At 40.5% G+C, this 19,038-nt stretch overlaps 1 long non-coding RNA gene across 1 annotated transcript; it reads left to right on the forward strand.

Annotated features, from left to right (window-relative positions):
* The first annotated feature begins 16,696 nt into the window (after positions 1–16,696).
* On the forward strand, positions 16,697–17,624 carry LOC132035853 (uncharacterized). The gene is made up of 2 exons (XR_009409453.1): positions 16,697–16,876; positions 17,226–17,624. It is a non-coding gene; the product is annotated as an uncharacterized LOC132035853 (long non-coding RNA).
* The last annotated feature ends 1,414 nt before the right edge of the window (positions 17,625–19,038 follow it).

Below are 19,038 nucleotides of genomic sequence, written 5' to 3' on the forward strand. Positions count from 1 at the left end.
GGTTGGCATGGAACATTTGGAAAAATTTGGGACTAAAAATGGAATATTGAGAAGTTGGGAATTATTGAAAATTTGGCCCCTTTGGCCGTGTGGTGTGGGAGATGGCCCCACACATTTTATGGCCAAATTTAATTGGTCCAACCCATGTGTGGGCCATGGACACTTGGATGATTCATCTAGGAGCATAAAAGATGACTAATAAGTCATCTTTCTTCATTTCCACACACTTAGAAAAATCAAGAACTTGTATGTGGGCATGTTGGCCGAATGTAGCCTCTCATGTGTGGCAAAGAATGAATTAATTCTCTTAGAGTTTTGGTTGTTGTTGTTATGTGGATCCTATGTTGGAAATGAGAGTTTAATGACTCAAGAGTGATGTTGTAATTGTATGGGCTGATTTGGAGGATTGTGTGCATTTAATGTAATTTTTATATTTAGGAGAATGACATTGTTAGAGTGTGGATTGTTGGTGCAAATCATGATTTAGAAGTGAGGGATGTGTTATGGATGTGGTTCTCGGGTTTGGGCAGTTTTCGGGTAAGTTGGGGTGTTGTTTGGGATGTTTGAAATGTTGTGTGAATTGTTTGAAATGTCCTTGAATATTGTTGGTATGGGTTCGGGTTAGCATTTGAATGTATGAGCGTAGATGTTGGCTTGAATGTAAGCCGTTGAATTGAATGTAATGAATGTTATTGGATTATGTAGAAAGGGTATCTAAAGTTAGAATGCGTTTTGAATTGATTATTGATGTTGCTAGAATGATTGTTGGTGTTGTTGTTGTTGAATTTGGCCGAGTTGAATTCTCGGGGTTGTGCATTTACAGGGGAAATGCTGCCTAAATTTTCGTAGAATTACGTGTTAGTTTGGAAATGAACTCCTAAATGCCTATAGTTAACGTTAGTATTTAATGATATTGTGTAGATTTTGGAGAGCCCGAGGCTTAGGATTGGATTAGCCTTGAGAGCGGTCGAGGTATGTAAAGCTTACCTTTCCTTCTTTTGGCATGTCTTAGATGTGGTTAAGCTATGATACGTTACGAGCCTTGGGGGTAATTCTATTCTTAAAATCCGAGCATGTTTATGATTCATATTTGCTTCTTGATATTGGCATCCTTAATGTGGTCAAGCTATGGACCGTATGTCTTTGATACGATTGGATTTGAAATGCTATGTATACGGTTTGTCCGAAAGGATCTTATGTCTACAAATGTCCGTAACTTTCATAGAACGCAGGATTGCTTTGATCGGCTCGTAAACGATTCTTATTTATTTCTTGATATTCGTATTCTTAATGTAATCGAATTATGGTCCTTATGTCTTTTGTATGACTAAATTTCAAAAGTTACATAAAAGTTTTGTTTTCAAAAGAGTTTTGTTCCTAATGATTCCGAAACTACGAACGACCGAAACTTTCAAGAAAGGGCTCGGATCGCTTTGATATCTTCGCTAATGATTTCATGACGTATAATGACTTTAATTTTCATAGGCGGGCCCGGATTAGGTTGACGCTCGTCCGTGGGTCCCGCGACTTTCTTCTGTATAGTTCTGATGGCTTTTGAAAGAATTCAATATGACTATCTTTTCGACCCCCGAGTATGATCACTTATTTATCTGTTGAGTCTGAGATAAGGATTTTTATGTATGTGATTTTGATACGTAACTATGATTTCTGAAGTTCGGGTTGATATGTTCCTGTGATATTCGGAAGAAAATGCGATTTGACTACTGTTTTGGCTTATGAATGATGGTTCGTTTTGATTAACCTATTAAGTCTTTGAAATTGTTTTAAACTGTATTTGGTTACTCATGATTCTGTTCGTGCATTCTGTTGTTACATTTTTCGCCAAGTTCCGGGCCGGTTATGTTATCGTGCGCACTATGCTTTATTCTGGATTATGATGTGTACCCGTGTAGAAACCCCTTTCGATAGGGTGCGTGTATGTATGCTACGTTATATGTTATATGTATGGATTCTGGAACATGATCAGTTGGAATCAGAGCTGGTGGTGGGGCAAAATGGTGGGGCAAACCCAATGGTGGGGCAAACCCAGTGGTGAGGCAAATTCCACACTGGTTTAGGCCAATCCCACATTGGTTTAGGCCAATCCCACATTGGTTTAGGCCAATCCCACATCGGTTAATGGCATCTCATATGATCGGTTAATGGCATCTCATATGATCGGTTAATGGTATCTCATATGATCGGTTATGATGTTATGATGTGTTACGGTATGTATATGATGATCATTATATTTGCCTTCTGTACCTCATATGTGTGATTTGTATGTCAGATGCAAGCGCTTTGGTATTTCGGTTATTATGCCTACTTTACGTACTTGTTTCGATTATGACTCGATTCTGTTTCTGTACATTACAACTTTGCATACTAGGTACATATTTCGTGCGGCCCCCTTTCTTCGGGGGCTGCGTTTCATGCCGCAGGTACAGACGCCCGATTTGGAGATCCGCCAGTTTAGGATACCTACTCTGCTGCTTTGGAGTGCTCCCTCGTTCGGGGCCTACATTTTGGTACGAACATTTCCGTCATTTGTATATATGTGTTTGTTCATGGGTACGGCGGGGCCCGTCCCGTCATATGGTTACTGTTATGACTCTTGGGGTACGTAGACATATATGTGGGTTGTGGTTAGTTACCGTCCGGTTGTGTTCGTTTGAGTTGTGTTTGGGGCGGCCCGTCCACGCGTGGCGACCGCGCGCGTGTATGTACGCTTCGATATATTATGTATAGTACGACAGCCTTACCGGCTTCTGTGCGGTTTATATGTTTGTATGCGACAGTTTGGAACCACGCATGATCTTTATGTCTGTATAAATTGTTTGTATGCTGGTTTCGGTTAATGAGTGCGTATGGGTGTCCAGCTCGGGCACTAGTCACGGCCTACGGGGTTGGGTCGTGACACTAATTTCCCACGGCGGGATACGTAGGAAGTCTACGTAAGACTCGGTCCCTATATTATTAAAAATATATATCCCTTCTCCTTTTCAGAAGAAGCATCGAACAAATCCCCTCCGGTAAAACGGATTCAGCCATAATAACAAAATGGGGCAAGTCAACCTAATAGGTTCCCCAGCTAGAACAAACAAATTCCAAACCATCCAAAAACCAAAACCCACGGAATGGGGATTATTTGAATGTTCGAATGAGATGCATGATTTTTTGTGATTAACTGTGTTTAATTGCAAATTATGTGTATTATCTTGCATTGATTATTATGACCTAATGTACTAACGTCATTTGTCTTTGAGTTTTTCTTTACTTAAAGAGGAGGTTGATTCGTGGCGTGTCGTGTCATGGTGGCATACTTGATAAGATCCAAAACCGTGACAGCATCTCTTTCTGACCAGACCAAAAAAAAAAATGAGAAAATGGCTGGTATTTCGGAAGACGAGCTCAGCAAGAATGAACTCATTGTGAGGGATTCAGAATCTTTGGACCCGAAAGAGGCATTTCACCATAAGGATGTCATCTCTATCCTGTTTGAGAAAGTCGCTGATCTCCATGAAAAAATGAAGCAAGTGAGTTGGCCAATGCCGCCAAGGAAACATATCTCTAGGAAAGAAGGCCTCCACTGTCGTTTCCATCTCTAAGCTCTCCCATAACTGAAAAATTTCCTACCCACACTACTGGAACCGCTCCCTCCACTCAAGATCCACCCATCACTGAACTATATCACGTGGGCACCTCCTATCATACCCCACCACCCTCCAATATGAACCAAGTTCACGAACCATACATTTTGTACTTTCGTACTAAGCACCTCTGCCCACTTACTCCGATCCTATCATCCGTCAAAACACCACTGGTTTACCTACCCCGAGAAATGCCAATATTACACGAAACTGGAGGCCTCACCCAACGGTGTCCTTCCACACCCCTATTAACCAAAATTATTTCTCCCCAGAACAACCCGAACTGGACCACTATAAAGAGATTGAAAAGTCCTGGAAAGCCGAGCAAGACATGCGTGAGCAAATAATGAAATAATAGATGCTAGACATGGTCGAACTGTCTACGCAAACTACCCAAAAGGCCACCAAGTTAAGTTATGATGATCTTTGCATACACCCGGACTTGGATTTGCCTGAGGATTTCAAAATACCTAAGTTTGAAATGTTCGACGAATCAAGAAATCCCAAAGCCCACCTTCGGTTATACTGTGACCAACTAGTTGGAGTAAAAAGAAATCCAACTCAGATCATGAGGTTGTTCAGCCGAAGCTTGATTGGAGAAGCTTCTGAATGATTCACCGCGCAAGAAATACACCGATGGACCATATGGGAGGATATGACAGAATCGTTTATGGAAAGATTCCCATTCAATGTCGAGACAGTACCAGATCGATACTATCTGGAGAAAGTCAAACAGAAGTCAACTGAAAACTGCCATGAATATGCAAGTAGGTGGAGGGCCCAAGCCATCCGAGTACAACCGTCTATGGGCGAAGAGGTGCTGGTCTCTATTTTCATTCGGTCATAAGAACCCAAATTTTACGAAAGGATGCTTTCCATGGTGGGGAGTCATTCTCTGATTTGGTCAAAATGGGAGAGGATATAGAAGACACTTTCAAATCAGGAAGAGTCACTAGTCTGACCAACAAGTCTGGTCATCAGAGCACCGCGGGGCCCACTAAAAAAAAAGGATGTGGAAAATGTTTCTTACACCCCCAGTTCTAAAACCAGGAGACGAGAGGAATCACAATCACCTCTCAAAATTTACCAATCACCGCCCCCTAGCAATTACGTACCAACCTCATACAGTCCAGTCCTTGTCTTCTATGCACAGCCAAGTTATCAGGTACCATCCCTGCCAGTTTTCCACACTCCCCAAGCAAGTTTCCAAGCATTTTCCCCAGCCTTCCAAGCTCCACAACAAAATTATCAAACACCAGCACCTACTTGTCAAAATTCATAAAAAAATTACCGAGCACTAGTGCCAAACTAAAAAAAACCATTCACCACCTGCCACATATAATTTACCACATCCTAGCTTTGAGCAAAAGTCACCTCGAACACTCACCCCGTTGGTTGAAACACGAACTCGACTGTTCGAAAGGCTCAGTGTCGCATGCATGATCCAACTTGGCCCGCCAAAACCTGCCAATCCGGGAAACTGTTTCTACCAAGCAAATCAGAACTGTGCTTACCATTCAGGCGGAACTGGGCATAGTACAGAAGACTGTATCAACCTGAAACATAAGATTCAGGATCTGATTAACAAAAGGGAGATCACTCCTCAAACAGCCGCTCCCAATGTGAACACTAACCCGCTATCCAATCATGGCAATACCTCAATCCACATGATTAAAAGATAAGAGGAGGCGTTCCATACGCAAGCCTTTGGTCCAAATGCCTCCGAAAACTTTGGAACAGACAGTGGCTTCACTGACCATTCAAGAACGTTCGCAATTTAGCGTCTTAATCCCAGCACCGATTGTAGCGCAAGTATCCAAAAAGATAGTTCTGGCACCAAGGAAGGAGTTTGTCATTGAGGCCGCGGTATCATACCCCTATCTAGTTGGCACGATGAGTGCCAAGGAAAGAAGGAAACCAAAGAAGGTCGATCACAGAAGGTGAGGTCGAAGATTTTCTGGCGAAGAATGCAAACGAAAGAATACTCCATCATTGAGCATTTAAAGAAAACTCTAGAACAAATATCAATGTTGGCACTATTATTGAGTTCTCCTCAATATCGCCAAGCTCTAATGAGGGTATTAGACAAAGCCCATTTTCTTGTGGGCACAAGCAGTGATAATATGGCCTATATAGTGGCCCATGTCATAGAAGATCATCAAATCTCCTTCACTCGGGAAGAGCTAGTGAGAGAAAGGGCGGCGCACAACAAAGCGCTCCACATAACGGTAAAATACAGAGACAAGATCATGGTGCATGTGCTTGTAGACAATGGAGTAGGTCTTAACAGCTATCTCGAGTCTACCCTTATCTAATTGGGCTAAAACGTGAGGAAGATATGTCAGAGTTGCACAAATGTGAGAGCCTTTGATATAGCTCAGCATGATACAGTTGGAGAAATTGACCTGTGTATCCAAATGGGGCCAGCTGAATTCGTCACCGAATTTCGAGTAATGGCGATAACCACTAGTTACAACCTGCTTTGGGTAGACCATGTATTCACATGGCAGGAGCAGTGTCGTCATCCTTGCACCAATCTTTGAAATTTTCTTGGCAAGGCCATGAGGTCATAATCCACGGGGAGGGTAGCATCCACAATTACCCCGACAACTCTGTCCCAGTGATTGAGGGGACCCTTGAAGGCACAGATCCATATGCTGGGACTAGTGGGGCCACTTATAAAGAAGTCACCTCGCAAACCCTTATGCCGGTCGTATACAAAATGATTGCAATACTTCAGAATGGGTTTGAGCCAGGACTAAGTTTGGGAAAGAACTTGCATGGCATAGTAGAGCCAGTCCCAATTCCTCACGACAATTTCCATTTTGGTCTTAGATATGTCCCCAGCGAGGAAGAAACCTCTGAAGCCAGTCGGAAAAGAAGAAGCCCTCCAAATATGCACAATCTAATTCCGAGTGTGTACCAGTCATTTCCAATCAAGATACACATGCCAGGTGAAGAAGGTCCGGAAGAAGGATTAGGGATGCTGTTTCAAGAGGAATAATGGTGGTCCTGGAACAGTGCACTGAAGTACCCATCATTCGAAATGCTGATCTGGGTGGGCAACTATCCAACTGAATCTCTACCCCGCTTTTAGTTCCTCAGTAGAGATGATGAATTTAGATTTTTGAAAATTGATCGAGGCCTGATTACTCACCATTGGCATTGAAATACCCTCATAGATGTTTCCAAAATGAAAATGAATCGATGTTTGATTTGAGTCAGGACCATAGTTTGTACTTCTTTATTAAATTAATGGAAGCCTCAGTTATCTGAAAATGAACTCACTTTTATTTAAGTGCATAAATCTTTTATCTAACCATGCTTTGCCTTCTTTTAAAGTAATAATAGTAAAAATACCATTAATGTAATGACATGTCGTGGAACTATTGAATCAGGGGACATAGATGAGGAAAAATGCAAGGAATATGAAGAGGAAACAATGTTACCTAAAAGTCTCGTCGAGAAAGTAGAATAGTTTGAGAGCGAACAACAGACCAATCTAGATGAGACTAAAGTAATTAATCTAGGAGATTATGAGTCAGTCAAAGAAACCAGGATAAGGGTGCATCTAGAGGCACCTCAGAAAGAGGAGTTAATAGAATTGCTAAAAGAATATGTGGACATTTTCTCTTGGTCATACGCTAATATGCCTTGATTAAGCACCAACATTGTAGCCCACAGGATACCCATCAATCCAAGTTTCGCCCCAGTAAAAAAGAAAACAAGGAAATTCAAGCCAGACACAGTATCCAAATTAAAGATAAAGTCAAAAAACAAATCAAATCCGGAGTAGTCGAGGTAACCTCATACCTGACCTGGTTGGCCAACATTGTTCCCTTATCGAAAAAGGATGCAAAGATCATAATATGTGTGGATTACAGGGATCTCAAAAATCTAGTCCCAAGGACAACTTTCGCTCCCAAACATCCACATACTCATCAATACCTGCACAAAACATGAGCTACAGTCATTCGTGGATTGCTTCGCGAGATATCATTAGATCCTAATGACTGAGGAAGACGCGAAAAGATAACTTTCATCACACCTTGGGGAGTGTACCACTACCGGATAATGCCGTTCGGCCTCGAGAATATTGGCGCCACTTATATGAGAGACATAACCACCATCTTCCATGACATGATCCACGAGAAAATTGAGATTTACGTGAATGACGTTATCATCAAATCAAGATAAAGTTTAGACCACCTCACACATCTACGAAAGTTCTTCGACAGACTCTGTAAGTACAATCGGAAGCTGAACCCGACCAAATGTGAATTTGGAGTGTCCGCCGAAAAAATTACTCGGATTTATAGTCAGCCGAAGGGGTATTGAGCTAGACCCTTCAAAACTCAAGGCCATACAGAAGTTACCTCCATCAAAGACCAAGAAGGAGGTTATGAGCTTTCTTGGTAGGTTGAACTACATCGGCCAATTCATAGCTCAGTCCACGGTAATTTGTGAGCCTGTACTCAAATTGATGAAGAAAGATGCGCCAACATAATGGACTGAAGAGTGTCAGAAATCATTTGACACTATCAAGAAGTATCTTTTCAATCCACTGGTCTTAGTTCCTCTTAGATCGGGAAGCTTATTACTGCTATACCTGTCGGTATCAGAGAATGCTTTCGGATGCGTGTTAGGATAACACGATGAGACTGGAAAGAAAGAATGAATCATCTACTGCCTAAGCAAGAAATTCACAGCCTATGAAGCATGGTACACCCTGGTGGAAAAGACGTGTTGCGCTCAGAAAATTCGGTCGATAAGGGATTTGAATCACTCAGGACTTACTTCCCAGACGAGGAAGTATTAAAAGTGGGATGAAGACATGGCCGAGCCCTATTTATGATGGGGAATATTATTCGACGGTGCGATCAATTACAAGGATTCCGGGATCGAAGCGGTATTGGTGTCAGAAATAGGACAACACTACCTAGTATTCGCAAAGCTCAAGTTTCGGTGTACCAGCAATATGACAGAGTAGGAGGCCTGTATCTTAGGCCTCCAAATGGCTCTTGACATGGACATACACGAATTATTGGTAATAGGTGATTCAGATCTGTTGATTCATCAAGTGCAAGGAGAGTAGGCCACAAAGAACGCCAAGATCCTGCCATACGTGAGTCTCGTACAAAGGTTGTGCAAAAGATTCAAGAAGATCGAATTCAAGTACACGCCGAGAGCACAAAATGAGTTTTTTTATGCTCTCACTACCAAAACATCCATGCCTACTGTTCTCATATGGAAGCAGATCCAGAAGGCAAGCCATGGTATACCAACATCAAGTTTTATTTGGAGAAGGGAGAGTATCCTGAGAATGTCACAAGCAATCAAAATAAAACAATCCGTAGAATGGCCAACGGATTTTTCCTGAACAAAGAGGTACTCTACTGAGGAACACCTGATATCGGTTTGCTCAGATGCATGGATGCTACAGAAGCTACAAAACTACTATAAAAAGTACACGATGGGACATGTGGACCTCACATGAATGGATTCGTCCTGGCCAAGACGATCCTACAAGCAGGCTGTTTCTGGATGACAATGGAAACTGATTGCAGTAAATTTTTGCAAAGGTATCACCAATGCAAGATCTACGGATAGCTAATTAGAGTTCCACCAAGTGAACTTAATGCCATAAGCTTGCCCTGGCCATTCGTCACTTGGGGCATGGATGTCATCGGACCTATCGATCTGGCCCCTTCCAATGGCATCGATTCATTCTGGTCGCCATATATTACTTCACCAAGTGCGTGGAAGCTCACACAAGTCAGTGACAAAGAAAGTGGTAGCCGATTTCGTACGAAAAAACATTGTATGTCGATTCGGCATGCCAAAGTCCATTATAACAGATAACAGGGCTAATCTGAACAACCAACTGAAAAAGGACATTTGCGAGCAATTATGGATCACCCATCGAAACATCGAAACTCTACTGCCTATCGGCCACAAGTGAAAAGAGCTGATGAAGCGTCCAACAAAAACATTAAGAGAATACTGATAAAGATGACGGACAACTACAAGTGTTCGCATGAGAAGTTGCCCTACACTTTTCTATGGTATAAGACGGTTCGAACTTCGACAGAGTAATCCTGTACTTGCTAGTCTATGGTACCGAAGCAGTTATTCCTGCTGAAGTGGAAATACCCTCGCTCAGAATCATCCAAGAAGCAGAGTTGGACAATGCAAAATGGGTTCGAAATAGATACGAGCAATTAGTCTTGATCGGTGAGAAAAGAATGATCGACGTATGCCATGGCCAACTGTATCAATGGAGAATGGCCTTTACATTCACCAAAAAAGTTAGAGCCCAACTTTTCCAGATAGGGCAGTTAGTACTCAAGCATGTGTTCCTGTACTAAGACGAGTACAAAGGAAAGTTCACACCAAACTGTCAAGGCCCATACATGGTTCTTAAGGTACTCTCCGGAGTAGCATTGATTTTAGCAAAAATGGACGGCCAAGAGTGGCCCAAAGAAATCAACTCAGACGCAGTCAAGAGATACTACGCATATGAGACGCGTTTCAAATTTTAATCGGATCTTTTATTTGTAAGCACTACCTTGGACCTACCTCTTAGGGCATAGATACGTAGAAAAATCCATATCGGATTTGGCCTCCTTTTGTAATAGAAAAAACAAATGCTATTCTTTGTAACATGAACTACGCGATGACCTGATTTCTCAAGGTGAGATACGTAGGCATTACATGTAGGACTCGGTCATATTATTAGAAAAACAAACTATTAGTTCCCATATCCGAACTACGTTCCACCTGATTTCTGTCATACATGATATGTAGGCGTTCCTCTAGTTCGGTCTTACCAATCAAAAAATCCAAGAAACCTTTAGGAAGCCACAGGGGCAGAATTTTTGAGATAGCTCTTAAAAATATACTTCGTCGAGGATCGGCACAAGAGTGAGCTAACATAATTTCAACTGGGCCAGAATTTTTGAAAGGACCTCAAAAAATTCCCTCACAAGAATCAGTATAAGAATCACTCGACACAGTTTTCATATTGGACATAACTTTTTAGATGATCTCAAAAATTCCTTCGCAAAGTTCGGCATAAGAGTCAACCAACAGAACTCCAATTGGGGCCGATTTTTTGAGATCCTCTCAAACATTCCTTACAAATACAGTATGAGAGTTCGCCGGCACAATTTTCAACTGGGCATAATTTTTTAGAGGATCTCAAAATTCCTTCACAAAGGTTTGGCACAAGAGTCAGCCGACACAGTCTTCAACTGGGTAGAATTTTTGAAAGAATCTAAAAAATTCCACCGGACAAATCGAGATGTCCAAAGGTTCTGCCACAAAACACCACAGATAACCTCAAGGATTCTTGTCTAAACTGCATATGTCATGACAATAATAGGAAAATGTTTTGAAAAAACTCTCATTTTTAAGCGCCATAAGGGTGATACAATCTATCCGAGAGGGCTGTAAAGGGTTAAGCACCGCAAGGACAGTATAATCTAGCCAAGAGGGCTCTAAAGGGTTAAGCGCCACTAGCATAGCACAATCTAGCCAAGAGGGCTATAGAGGGTTAAACGCCGCAAGGACGGCATAATCTAGCCAAGAGGGCCATAAAAGGATAAAGCGCCATAAGGGTGGTACAGCCAAGCCAAAAGGGATATACAATGGACAAAGCATCATAAAGATGGCAGAATCCAGACAAGAGGGCTATATAAAAAGGCTAAATGGGATATCATACCGAGAGGACCACAGCTGACACAAAGGACGAAAGAAAAATAATCTAGCTAAAAGGGCCATATCTGTCAGCATTTGCATACCGAGAGGGTCATTCATATAAACATTGCCGAGAGGTCTATTCATACAAATATTGCCGAGAGGGTCACTCATACAAACATTGCCGAGAGGTCAATTCATGCAAACATTGCCAAGAAGGCCATTCATGCAAACATTGCTGAGAGGGTCAGTCATACAAACATTGTCGAGAGGGCCATTCATACAAACATTGTCGAGAGGGCCATTCATATAAATATTACCGAAAGGGTCACTCATACAAACGTTGCCGAGAGGGCTACTCATACAAACGTTGCCGAGAGAGACACTCATACAAACATTACCGAGATGGTCATTCATACATACATGCCGAGAGGGCCATTCATACAAACATGCTGAGAGGCCCATTCATTCATCTACATGTCGAGAGGCCATCATTCATACAAACACACAAAGTACGAAGAAAAGACAATCCAGCCGAGATTGCCATACCTGTTCAAATATTCATTTGCATCTGTTTGAATTGCCAAGAAGGCCAAGCATTTTGTTATACCTCGGAAAATTTTTCGTTGATGCACAGTGAATAGACTAACGAAGAGTACAAAGTATACGGTGTTTCAATAAGTAAAGAGTGACATTTGATGACCTTAAGTAAGATTTCAAAGACATTCGATGTTAGAGGAGAAAGTTGCCAAGAGAAGGCAATGCATACGATAAGTATCGGAAAGGATTTGTGAGTAACGAGTTAATGATGGCTTAATAATGTTTTGGAAAAGAGTTATAACGTCCCTTAGATTGTTAATGAGGTGATAAACAAGTGTTAAGAAGGTTCCATAAGGATTGGAGATCAAACGAAGTGACGAGAGCAAGTTCAGTGGACTGATGGGTTATACGGCCCATTATACGGACCGTATAATGTTATATGGACCGTATAATGGATTGCAGGACCATCACAGTGAAGGTCCCTCATTGGTGGGATTATACGATCACTTATACGGACCGTATAGATTTATACGGACCGTATAATGGTCACAGAGAAGAGACGTTGAAGGGTCTATTTCATGGTCACTTATAGGGACCGTATAAGTTTATGCAGACCGTATAAGTGTCCGTATATTCTCCCACAGATCAGATTTTTGGGTTATTAAAAAGAGGACCAAGTTCATTATTTCATTTTCATTTTTCATTCCTTCTCTCAAGAAATCTCTATGACATTTCTCCCACACAAATTCAAGAGATATTAGTGATCATCTACATCAAACTAAGTGAATCAAGTGTAAGAAACCCATTAAAGTTCATCCAAAACAAGAAATCCAAGTGAAGGTGAAACTAGGGTTTTTCTCAAGTGATAGAATAGTTGAACGGAAAGGTATGTAAGGCTAACCCTTCTTTCATAAGGCATGGTTCTTTGGCCAAATACCTATCCTTTTATGAGCCTACGATATTCTCCAATGATCCTATCTCTAAAAGCTACTAAGCTTATGATGCTCGATATGATACGATTGTACTAAGTTCCTTATACGACGACTAATCCTTTAAGGATAGATGTAATGAACGACGATAGTAATGATACTAAAGATGCTTATGAGCTTATATATACATGTGCCCATGTGTGGCTACTATGAAACCCGAGCTTATATGGCCGGGTAGAATGTATATATATATATATATATATATATATATATATATATATATATACGCGCGCACCACTAACAGATTGGGTACGGATAACACTGAGCCTTGGTAGGGCCAGGTATGTATGACACTGAGCCTTGGTAGGGCCAGGTATGTGAAACACCGAACCTTCGTGGTCGGGTATGCTATATAAATACTATGTATATGACATCAATATGAGTACGAATATGCTAAGTATATGTAAATGTTATGTAAAGGCTATGTATATGCAATGTATATGAGATGTAAATGATATGAATATGAGTAGGAATGAAAATATGAATATGAATACGAAAATGGATACGAAAGGTAAATGAGTACGGGTATGTAGACGGATACGGATACGGGTGTATGTACACGGATACGCAATAGAAATGGAATGTCCCTATGAAAGGCAAGTAAGTGCTATGATGATGATACTATTATCTCCCATCCTATGCTATTTCATATGTTGTCTATTATGCTTTCATATTGATGTTGATCATGCTTTATATACTCAGTACATTCTTCGTACTGACGTCCTTTTTTTATTTGTGGACGGCCGGCACGTGCCCCGCATGGCCAGGGAGACAGACTTGATCCATAGCTATATTTCTCAGGGACTACATAGCGGAGCTCCATTTCATTCGGAGCCATAGCTTTTAGTATAGATTCTTTTGTGTACATACTTATGGGCACGGCGGGGCCCTGTCCCGCCTATATGATATGACATACTCTTCTTAGAGGCTCGTAAACATGTGTATATGGTTAGATGTGTTCGGCCTTGTCGGCCTATATTTTGGGATATTATTTTGCTAGCCTCGTCGGCTTATGTACATTGATATGGGCATAGTTACTAATGATGATATAGATGTGTTGTTGCCCAATGAGATTAATGTGAATGATGAATGAAAGCATGATTTAGTTATGTGGCTCACCTAGATGTGATGTGAAGGTATGTTAAGAGGTGCCCGGGTGGGTTAGCACCTGGTGCGCGTCGCGGCCCTCCGGTTGAGTCGTGACAAAAGTGGTATCAGCGCAGTTCTGTCCTAGGGTGTGTCTATGAGCCGTGTCCAGTAGAGTCTTGGTTATGGGTGTGTTGCGCGCCACACTTATAAACAAGAAGTTGCGGGCATTTTAGGAATGAATGACCTTCTTTCTTCATAAGAATCGTGCGATAGAGCTATGATATAAGAACTTCTTGTTCCTTAACCGTGTGTTATGTATTTCAGAATTGCTTGTAAAGAGAAAAGGTACAGCAGCCCAAAAGGGCAAGACGGTGGCAGAAAAGCGGGCTGAAAGAGCACCGCCATCGGTAGTAGAGGAAAGTGAGTTCCAGAGTGCGGCTCAATCTCAGTCCTCCCGTTTAGTACCTATATTAGAGGAGCGTGAGGGAGCCTCAGCCCCAGCTCCAGCACCTCCAATTCCTCCACCGGATGCTTCAGGCCAAGATGTAAAAGAGGTCATTCATTTGCTGACTCAATTGGTTGCTGCCCAGACTCAGCGGCAAAGTACCGGGCAAGGTGATAGGGCTGTTAGTGCAAGGGCCCGTGATTTCGTTAGCTTGAACCCACCGAAATTCTTTGGATCAATACCGAATGAGGACCCTCAGAATTTCATTGATGGTATGTTGAGGACGCTTCGATTGATACATGCTTCAGACACCGAATCGGTGGAGTTAGCGTCCTATAGATTGAGAGATGTCGCAGTTCATTGGTACACGGTTTGGATGGCTTCACGGGGACCCAATGCACCTCCTCCGGTACGGCAAGAATTTGTAGATGCATTTCTCTGACATTATTTGCCTCCAAAAGTTCGGCGAGCTAGAGCCGACAAGTTCTTAAATTTGAGGCAAGGAAGCATGAGCGCTCTAGAGTATAGTCTCCGCTTCAATTCTTTGGCTAGGTATGCTTCGGCCATGGTAGCGGATATGGGTGACCGAGTGCACCGGTTTGTGAAAGGCCTAGGGCCACATTTGATGGATAGGTGCTTGACTGCATCCCTTCAGGACAACATGGATATTTTACGCATCCAAGCCCACGCTCAGAATTTAGAAGAAAGCCTACAACAACAAAGAAGTGAGCGTGAGCATGATAGAGGGCATAACAAGGGGGCTAGATCTTCGGGTCCGATGAGTGAGTATAGAGGCGGGCACAGACAGCAGTTTTCGAGGCATTCAGGCCATTCTATGATTAGTGCGCCTCCACGATTTTCAGGCCAGAGATTTGATAGATCTACTCATCCGGGGCCGAGCCGAGCTTTCGGGATCTCGGTTCGAGGTGATTCGGGTCGGGCGAGGCCACCGTGCACGATGTTCCCTGTGTGGGAAGTTACATTGGGGTCAGTACAGATCGGGTTCAGAGGTTTGCTATTCATGTGGTCGACCAGGCCATATTATGTGAGATTGCCCCTCAGTTGGTGGTAGAGGTAGGACCCAGCCTTCAGGGTCGGTAGCCGGATCTTCATCTTCTATACGCCCTATGGGGCCAGGTTCACATGTGCCAGTCGGCCATGGTAGAGGCAGAGGGAGAGTCCCCAGTTCTAGTGGTCCTCAGCACCGTATTTATGCTTTGGCTGGACACCAAGATCTTGAGTCTTCTCCTAATGTGGTCACAGGTATATTATCGGTATTTTCTCATTAGAGATACCCTTTTGCAGCCAATTAAGTCAAACTACGAGTGACCTGATTCCCGAGACTCAATACCAGAGTCTCAGTCACATTCCAACAAACCACTCCAGGGCCTCTCAGTTTCGACACTGAAAAGGTTCGGTAATTATTTTTAGACAAGCCGCACACTAGAAGTCTAGTCGAGTCATACTACAGGTGATTGGAATTCTCATATAGCTTGAGATATGTAGGAAACCCCCAAAAAAAGGGTCCGGCCATGATTTTGAATTTTGCTTGTCTTTCTTTAAATTTTTAAAAAGAAGTAATTTGATATGGTCAGTCAAAAATCAGGTTTGTCAAATTTTGTTGCCCAAGGACAGCTCTGCCATCCCTGAACAACGAAGATCCAATTGTTGACACATAATTTTTTCCCTCCAATAGTTTCATTTAATTATTCAAACTTCTCGAAACACAAACGGAGTAAGATATACACTTTTACTGGTCAAAATGATTTTACAAAATTTCTTCGGTGACATTTTGCCATTTAATTTGGCAAAATATCATAAAATATATTATCATATATCATCTGTATATTTTTATAATTTCAAAAAGTATTTATTGAGATTTTAAACTTGAAATAGTGAAAATAAATATTTAATTAATTGTTTACGCTAAATTGTGATTAATGATAAATATTTTACTCCGTTAAATCAAAAATTCAATTAATTAAATAAATGATCAATAACATCTCAATTTCCTGATATATTTAGCTGTAATTGCAAAAAGGTTTCAAATGTGGTTATAATTGTAATGACAAAATGATTTATACATATAAATTATGGCTACAGTTGAAATATGTTTGATAAGATTTTAAAACTTGAATTGTAGCCACATTTTGCACAAATAACTACTCTCTTCTTTCATGAGAATTCAGCGAAATTGGGCCAAGCCCACTTCACTTTATCGGCTACCCGGCCCGTCTCCCTTTTCATTTCAACAAAAGTATACCAAACACACCTTTTCATTTCATTTTGGTGGAAAGGGTTTCAACCGAACCCTAGCCGCCTTCCTTTCTCTCTCTCCATCACGATTTTGCCGAAAATGGCAAAGGATCAGACGCGTTTTGCTTTTCTATAGGATTTGTGTGTCTATTTCGGTAATTTTTCTCTCACCCTCTCATCCTCATCACCGCATGTCAACCCAAAACAAGGTAAAACCTCACCTCTCTCCTTCTTTTGCTTTTCTGTTCAAACAAGGACGAAACGTTAATGGTTTTAGTCCATTTGTTCTCAATTCCTATTGACTTTCAATTCATCACAAGGATTCAAGATGAATACTTTCAAAACTCACAGTCCCACATCAAATTTCAATAAGAAAATTGGAGTTTTGGGGTTCTATCTAAAGAACCCCACCCTTCTCATTTCAAACAAGTCTCAACAGAGCAAAAAACTAATGTTTTGAGTTTGAACTACGGATCCGACTTGAATTGGAATCCTCGTTAGTATTTCTCGAATTGATTTGTTTTAAATATTTTTTTCTTTTCCTTGTGTGTGGCTGAGGATTCTAGGATTAACAAGAAGCTCAAGGATCTCCAATTCCATTTTCTCGACTAGGCTGCACTAAAGAAAGGTAATTTTTTTTCCTTCTTTTTAATTTATGTAATTTCTTAATGTGTTTGTGTGTTTATTAGTTTAGTTCTAGCTAGATTAGTTCAATTTAGTAAGGATGTGCTAGATTAGGGTATCACATGTTAAATTCTTGTTTGTTTCCAGATTATTTTAATGCTTAGTTTGACTATATGATTAAGATTAGGGGTGTACATGAACCGGGTTGATTCGGATTTTATAAATACCAAACCAAACCAATTGTGTTGGGTTCTTAAATTATAAACCAAACCAAACCAATAAAATTTGGGTTTTTCAACTTCGGGTTTTCTCGGTTTATTCAGTTTTTTCGGGTTTTTTTCCAAAAAAATCTTCATACAAAACATAAGACTTTTACTTCAAATGTTTCTTTATTCCTATTAAGATACAACTGTATAACTAAGGTGTGTCTTAAGAAAATAACACAAAATGTGAGATGGGTGATGACATCGTATTAAAATATTCAACAAAAAAGATAATAAAATAGGTTACAATAAGTATTGCTAATTAATAAGCCATAAAGAAAATGACTTTAATCTAAATACTAAGTTATGCTAAATAAGTACGGCTAATAAGTATTAATTACATGACAAAGAAAAAATTAAGCTATGTATTTTTACACTCTAAACCAATTATGCAAAACTAAATAATAGATATCCAACATTACTGTCATTCTTAGTATTAGAATTCAAATTCTTTTGTTAGCATTAGTGTTGAGTTTGTTTTGATTTGGACTTTATTTGAGTTACTAACATCAATGGGATATAAAAATTATTGGCATTCGAAATTCTAAATTCAAGCTTAAAATAATATGATAAAAGACAAAAAACTATGAAAATTTTTAAGAAATATTTACAAATTACATTACAAATACATATTTTTATGTATAAAATATTTTAAAAATCGAATACACGTAATGTCGGGTTCGGTTTGACTTTTTTTTTTAGCTAAAACCAAACCAAACCAATTATGGTCAGTTTTTTTTTTTTTCAACACCAAACCAAGTCAAACCAAACCACTAGTCGGGGTTTTTCCTCGGTTTATCGGTTTAGTGCGGTTTGTCGGTTTTCTTTGTACACCCCTAAATTTAAGATTATGTGATGTTTAGCATTTATAGAACTGGAGGTTCCCTTTTCAACTTGATTAGAGTTTTTTTCTAGTTTAACTTAATTAAAGGTTTGGTGAATGTAATTAGACACTGTTTGACCTCTGTTAAATTATAAAGAGTTAATAAACTTTACGCTAGGAGCTTTTAATTGTTCAATGTCACTTGGTTAAATCCCTGTTATATAAGTGTTAAACAAAACAGTAGAATGGTATGAAAGCTATGACATGATGTGTTAGCTTGCAAACATCCATAGCAGGGTAAGAAAGGATTAACTTGTTATAGGATAAATCATGAACTCAGTTAGTAAAGGTATACGAGCTCTGCAGGTATTACTAAAGGTACTTGTCACTTAAAGTAACTGCTATAAGCCTAACTATGTCTTAACTACTAGCATAAACTCTAACTCATCTAAATATATGAAAGGACCAATTTCTTTTACATGTGTTTTAAAAAGGAAGAGGCTTATGGGGCTGTCATTCATTTGTGTACTCTATATAGTCCTGTATTGCTGAAACATTTATGTACAAGTAGTAGAAGTGAGTTAAGATCGTAAGCATGTTATCCTTGAATGTCAACTAGTATGCTAAGTGTAGGGCAAGATAATTGGACATGAAGATTTGT

The sequence above is a fragment of the Lycium ferocissimum genome, chromosome 11, assembly GCF_029784015.1.
Source record: "Lycium ferocissimum isolate CSIRO_LF1 chromosome 11, AGI_CSIRO_Lferr_CH_V1, whole genome shotgun sequence".
NCBI lineage: Eukaryota > Viridiplantae > Streptophyta > Magnoliopsida > Solanales > Solanaceae > Lycium > Lycium ferocissimum.